Consider the following 7,109-nt stretch of genomic DNA (forward strand, 5'->3'; position numbering starts at 1 on the left):
CCCGGCGCAACATTTTCGATACGTTATTTGTTTCGGTAACTCAATAAAACTCGTATTTTCGATAAACGGGATATTTTTATTAAAATATCCCAATTATCACCTCGTAATACGTGTAACCAGGCGCTGAGACCAAGACTGCAGTACAAATTGTACTAATTTGGATAATTATCCCGAAAACCGGTACCGTTTGGATCAGTTTTTATAAATAAACGTACCATTTTATATCCGGAATGATCCAACGGGATACTAATTTTCCATAATTATAAATAGCCTTTACCGTATTTTATTCTGTATCAAAAATCATTTGCAGTCAGCTAAATATATAATTTTCCAGAGAAAATACGTATATTCATAAAATCTTTTGAAAATCAAACAGCAATTTGAAGGCGTTAGTGATCTCTGTTTTCAAAGCTTGAGTAACCAAAATGAAGGATTTGAGGAGTACTATCAGATTCTGGAATTCGTTTTACTGCAGAAATCAAGGTTTAATTTCTATATTTTTATTTATTTTCGAATTATTTTTATTAAAAATATATATTTTTGCACGGATGATTGTTTGAATGATTTGATGATTGCATGTTGTAGAGCTTGTTTTCCTGATGATTTTCATATGTCATATGTCTGATTTGGAGTTCAATAACATGTTCAAAATTGAGTTTAATCTTCGAATTTTGAAATTAGGGTTTATAACCCTTATGAATGTTTTCAATTGAAATTTGGGGCTTTTTGATTTAGGGGTTATTAGCTGATGATTTATAGTGGGTTGTGTTCCTTATGAAATTTGCAATCGATTGGTATATAGCTCGTTAATAGAGGATGTCTGAATCGAAGGGAGTTGTATTTTGAAGTTTTCGTAGGTTCGCCGGAAACCGGCGATGTTCTTGGCCATTTTCCGGCCAAGTCTGGGATTATTAGTGTGATTTGATTGCAGGGTTGTGTTCCTGGTAATGTGTAGTTCATATCTGGAGGTGTTGATGGGGTGAGGAAGCCGTGATCGTCTTCTCCGGCGAGACAGAACTTTTCCGGCGACCCCCCTGTAAAAATTACAGTTTAGTACCTGTAGTTTTAAAAACGATGAAGTTCAGTCCCTGAAGTTTCCAGAATTCGCAAATTTAGGATTCCTGTTTTAAAAATATTCAAAAATCATATTTCCTATTTATTTTAATTATAAAAATTCGTTTTTAATTTCTGAAAATTCCAAAAATTATTATTTTAATTCCAAAAATTATTTTTAATTCAAAAATAAATCTGAATTAATTAGATAATTAATTTCAGTTAATTTGTAATTCATTAATTGGTCAATTAATTCGAAAATTAATTGATTAATTGATTTAATTAATTATTAATTGATTTTAATTATTTATTTAATTAGATTTAATTATTTAAAAATGATTTAAAAATTCCGAAAAATAGTTTCGAGCTTTAAAATATTATTTTAAATTGTTTTCAAGGCTCGATAATTATTATAAAATTGTTTTGAAGCCAGATTTGGCCAACCGAACCCTGTTTATTACTCCGAACTTGATCAACGACCCGTTTTAATTCCGAAAATTATTTTAAAAATCATTTTAAATACCCGAAAGCCTGTTTATGACCCGAGACTTCTTTATAAATGATATATCATTGATTGTTTGACGTGGATGTGACTTGTTGGTTAACTGTCGGTCTATATATTCGATGTTACTTGTTTATAGTATAACTTTCAATCCGTTAATCAGATTTGGGTAAAATGAAAGGTAGATAGAAGTACATGCCGAATAGAATCGTATGAGTTAAATATTGATAGATGCTTATGATATATGAGCAGAAGAGGCAAGGCGTAGGAAAGGGAAACATATAGTCGAGGAGTAAGACAGTTGTGATTGAAAGTGAGTGCAGTATAGCAAGCTAGTACGAGGCAAGTATTCTGAACTTTTTCGAGATATATTGTAGTTGATTAATAGTCCTATTTTATATTGCAGGTGCTTTGAAGCACTGAACCCTAAACCCTGATTCCAGTTATTGATCTTGAGCCGTAAACCTGATTCTTTCTAGACCATTGATTGTTGTATACCCAAATACGAACCTCAAATATACGATACTACTCCACAAATACATACAAACTAAATATCAAACACTGAACCAAATTTCTTACACATTTAAACCATTGTATCTTATGCTTTGAAAGACCAAATCATTGAAACCTTGAAACATTGATTCCTTTGTTATCCAATTCTTTCATTACCTAACATCCAAGCTTTGAAAATGCCATATTGATCCTTATGCAGATTGAAACCATTTCATTTTGAACGTCCAATGTTGTTAATGATTATGTTTATTGCTTATTACTGTTTATTCTGTTATTATGTTAGAATTGGATTGTTTTTATAAAATTGTGGACCAGATTCATGGTCAGACCATATAATGGTCAAGTTAGGCCAATGTGTGCCTTGGATCCAGTAGTTAGAGCAGTACTGTATGCTTTGCTCGGGGCCAGTGCGTGACTGATCAGCAGCCTAACCTTGGTTTTTAAAATGAAAATATAATATCCAATTCTAAATCATAATTCATTGTTCACTCAATATCATAACCCTTTTTAATTAATGATCATTATTCTCAGTTTTGTCATTGTGACTTGCTGAGCTAGTTAGCTCATTTGTGCGATGTTGTTTATGTTCTTTTCCAGTTAAGAAGGAACCCGTTGGTAACGAAGATCCCCAGTCCAGCGCGAGAGCTAGGGGTTCAGGTTAATCGAGTTAAGCTAGTAGGCTTCTTTTGGGATAATTTGAGTTTGTAAAAGTATTTAATAATGTTTAATACTCAGTTCTGAGATTTGATAGTTGGGATTTGAACGGTTTATAATATAAGTGTGTGTTTGGCTTGTGTGCATACTTTAACCTATTGTGTCCGGGTTTGGAGGGCGCCACAGACGTCATGGATAGATCCCATTAAGGCCCATATTCAAACTGGTTGGCTGCCCAATGATGTGACTGAAGCATGAAAATTGGTTGTTTCGAGAACTGAGATACTCCTTGATTGATGGGATTTTGTACAAAAGATCTTATGTGGTTCCTTACTTGAGATGTCTTAGGCCCAATAAGGCACGTTTGGCTCTTGAAGAGGTACACGAAGGTATCTGTGGGCAACACCTGTGGGGCAGAACACTGGCTCATCAGATAACCCGTTTAGGCTTTTATTGGCCAGAGATGATGGCTGATGCCAAAGAATATGTGAATAAGTGTGATCGTTGTCGTAAACATGCACCGGTTGTTCGACAACCCCCCGAGATGTTAGCTTCCATCAACTCTCCCATCCCCTTTCCCATATGGGGAATGGATATACTTGGACCTTGTTATTCCCTAACAATACAACAAGAATTACAGAAGGGGGGTTGAATGTAATTCTGGCTACTTTTTCAAGATTTTAAAACAGTTCTAACTTGATAAATATATGAGTGTTTGATTTGCAGAATGCGGAATAAAAGAGTTATATAAATCAAAACACAAAGTAATAAAAACACAAGCTTTTAATACTTTCTGGTGGATTTGAAAGTATCCACTATATATATATATATATATCGAATGAGAACTCTATGAAGCTTGATTAGCTCACAATTGCTTACAAGTATGAGTAACTAAACTTACAGAGAAATGCTACAGAATACAGCTTGAAAATGTTTCTCTGAAAATGTGTGTGCTTAGTTAATTGTTCTACTAGCTACACTTGGTTTATATATCACCAAGTTTACATGACAATAAGACAAGATAATAAAACAAAACATATCTAGTCTAACTTCATGCTGCTTCACTATTCTATTCCAGCATCTTTAAATCTCTTCATAATAGTATGGAAATGGTAATGCTTCTTTGTTCTCAAATCCCTGTTGAACAGGCTGCCACATTCCTTTTGTAAATACCCGACGTATGTGACTGTGTTGTCACTATCAACAGATATTTGAATTTGATCATCCGTCGGGTACATGATTGCCATCCATCGGGTAGCTTTGTTGATCATCCGTCGTGTAGCTTTGTTGATCATCCGTCGTGTAGCTTTATTGATCATCCGTCAGGTAGCTCTTTGTCACTTGACTCCATTTCATTTATACAGAATTACAAGACATCTTATATTTATAATTAATCAACCTATTCTGCATATCCACTAGTAGTCAACATGACTCATATGCTCCTACAGAATCTACACAAAGTTGTTTGAAAAAATGTGCTACAATACTTATTTGTTACATAAGCTACTCACCCGGTGGATGTCAAATACTCATCTGTTGGTACTATATTACATCATCCGTCGGGACTATATTTAATCATCCGTCGAGTGCTACATAATTCACTAAGTTAAATCTACTAAGGTGTTTTGTTTAATTTATCATCAAATTCACAACATATTCCTAACAATCTCCCTTAATTTATGTCTACTGGAATTGTAGCCATAAATTAAGAGAAACTTGATGATAACAAAATACCCTAAAAATACATATTGAAAATAGTAGATAAAACTTATAAGTGCTACAATATTTACTGAAAATTGAACAAAGCAAAGTATACAAAAAAGTTGTTCACAATCATTATCAAGGTGCTCCTCTAGTCTGAGCAGATAAGTCTATTTCCTTGATTGTCTGGATTTCTTCCCAAGCCTCCTGTTGTTCTCCTCTATTTGATTCTGGAGTTATTTGTGGAACTCAAGTTCATCAGCTTCTGAGAGATCTAGCATTTCTTGCTTTCCAATAGAGTCTCATTCCTAGAGATACTCAACTGGTCCTCCAATTTGAAGAATCTTCTTACTCCCTTTTCATCCCTGAATTCCATCAGCCAATAAGGCCTCAAATGCACTTTCTTTCCTGTGAAGGGAATTGACAGAGTTTTTGGTAGTGCATCTTTAGCTCTATTAATCCTCAGCTCCTCAATCTTCTTTAGAACTAATCTCCTTGCAGTTACATTGTATCCAAAGTTCTTTTTGAAAGATAAGTAGATCTTTATTATAATTGATTGGCTTTCTAGAAGAATCTTGTGAAGTGGCCATATTATCTCTTTTCCTCCCTTATATTTAAACACCAGCCTTTCAGGAAGATGTCTGTGAGAATCAATTCCTCTTACTTCTTTCAATTCATCTAAGTAGAGGTTTATGTCAGAGAACTCCTTGATGTCACAAATATATAACAAATCTCCCTTGTTGACTGTAGATTGAGATTTGGTTAGAGTCTTGGATCTGAGAGTCTCAGGCTTCACTTTCTTGCTTGCTCTATTCTTTGTCTTCTTTGTCTTGTTGAAGATAGGAAAATTTAGCTCAGGATTTGGCAAACTATCCCAGTCTACTGGCTCATCCTTAGGAATAATGGGCTCACCATGAATGTTCCTAGTTGGATCCACCACCTTGAATTCTTCAAACACCACTAAGGGTTTTGATGTCTGAGTTGAAGTTGTAGGCTTTATGGGAATATAGTCTTCCATTTCCTCATAACTGAAGTCCAATTTTCTTTTGGAGTGGAGCTTGTATCCGAATCTTCTTTTGTGTTGTGGTTCATCTTGCACTTTTTGATCTTGAGGTTCAGCAATTACAGATGGTTGTGCAGAAATCTCAGTTGTGGTTTTTACAGCTTGAAGTCTGGCTAAGATAGCAGCTTGCTTCTTTTTTTGTTTGAGCTTCTTAGCATCCAAAGCAACTTGCTTCTTTTCTTGCCTTATTCTTTCCTTTCTTCCTTTTTAGCTTCCACAAACATAGGGTGTCCAGCCACCACACAAATTTCCTTACCATTTCTGTAAATCTTGGCTAATCTTCTTTTAAGTGCTGAATCAGCTGGATCTTTGTAAAATGCAATTGACCTAGCTAACAGCTTCTTCTCATCTGGCCTAGGTGTCTCATACACAATATCCATAGGATTTTTGTCTGAAAACTTTGAGTAGTTTCTTTTAGGCTTTATGATAAGATTTGCCTTTGGAGATTTGAAACAAGATGTTTGGCCTTTTTTCAGATAATTCATACTCATTTCATTCACAGAAATATTCTTGACTTGAGAATGATGAATGAATGTTTTGTCTGGCTTCTGAATTGGACCAAATTTCCTTTGAATGTCATCATCAATTTTCTTCCAATCTAATGGGCTCACTGGCTTCTTTTCAGCTGTTGCTTTCAGTTTGGTTGCTGCTTGATTGATAAGGTCAATGCTATCTATAGCAGGTGGCTTTGTGAAGGCAATTGCTGGCATAATTGGTTTGCTTACTTGTATGTTTAGCACTTTCTAATCCCCTCACTCCTTGATCCCTCTTGACTGACTGGGAAAATAGTGCCTTCTTTCTCCCCCTTTTTATTATCAGCAAGTAGAGTAGAGGAAGAGGTTTGTGCTTCCACTAGCTTTTGAAGCAAGTCTGTTTATTGTGCTTGATATAGATGAATAGCTGTTAGAGAAGCTTCCATAGCAATCATCCTTTTATCCAAGGAATCCACTTGAGTAGCAAGATCATAGTTCTTTCTTAGTTATCTCTTAATATCAATCATTGTTGCTTCTGGAAGTTTAGCATCCAATCTTTCAGAAATGTCCATCTTCATTTGATCAATCTCATTTTTGATAGAAGTGACTTTCTGACTGTGTTGAAGGCCTTGGATTTATTGTAACTGAAGAGAAGCAAGGTGTGCTTATAGGAGTTTCTTGGTGTTGGCATTTATTGTTGATTGAAGAGCAGATTGTGTCTGACTGATGAGTTCTATAAGGGTGGTCTTGAAATAATGTTCATCATAGTTCTTTGAAAATGCCCAAGTTGGAAGGCCAGATCTTGAACTAGGGCCTACTTCTCCCCTTATGTCCAGTGACTCATCTGCACTATCATCACCCTCATCACCAAAGAATTCTTCTGACCCACTAGCTTCATAATCTATGTCATCACCAGCTGTAGAAGGCATAGTTGTGATGGCATCCTTTGCTTTTTGCATGGATTGAGTGGTGTGCACCAAATTTAGCATCCTTTCTGCATTTTCATTGCCCTGTCCAGCCAAAAGTTGATATGCTGGAACAGGATGAGTAAATGTCTCGGCATCCAAAGAGGTGGAATCTAAACAGCTTGACTATGCTGAGATAGTTCCTCTCTGTCAGCTTCATTGACATTCATTGACTCACTAACAAT

The sequence above is a fragment of the Apium graveolens genome, chromosome 2 (assembly GCF_009905375.1).
Source record: "Apium graveolens cultivar Ventura chromosome 2, ASM990537v1, whole genome shotgun sequence".
In the NCBI taxonomy this organism is placed as follows: Eukaryota; Viridiplantae; Streptophyta; class Magnoliopsida; order Apiales; family Apiaceae; genus Apium; species Apium graveolens.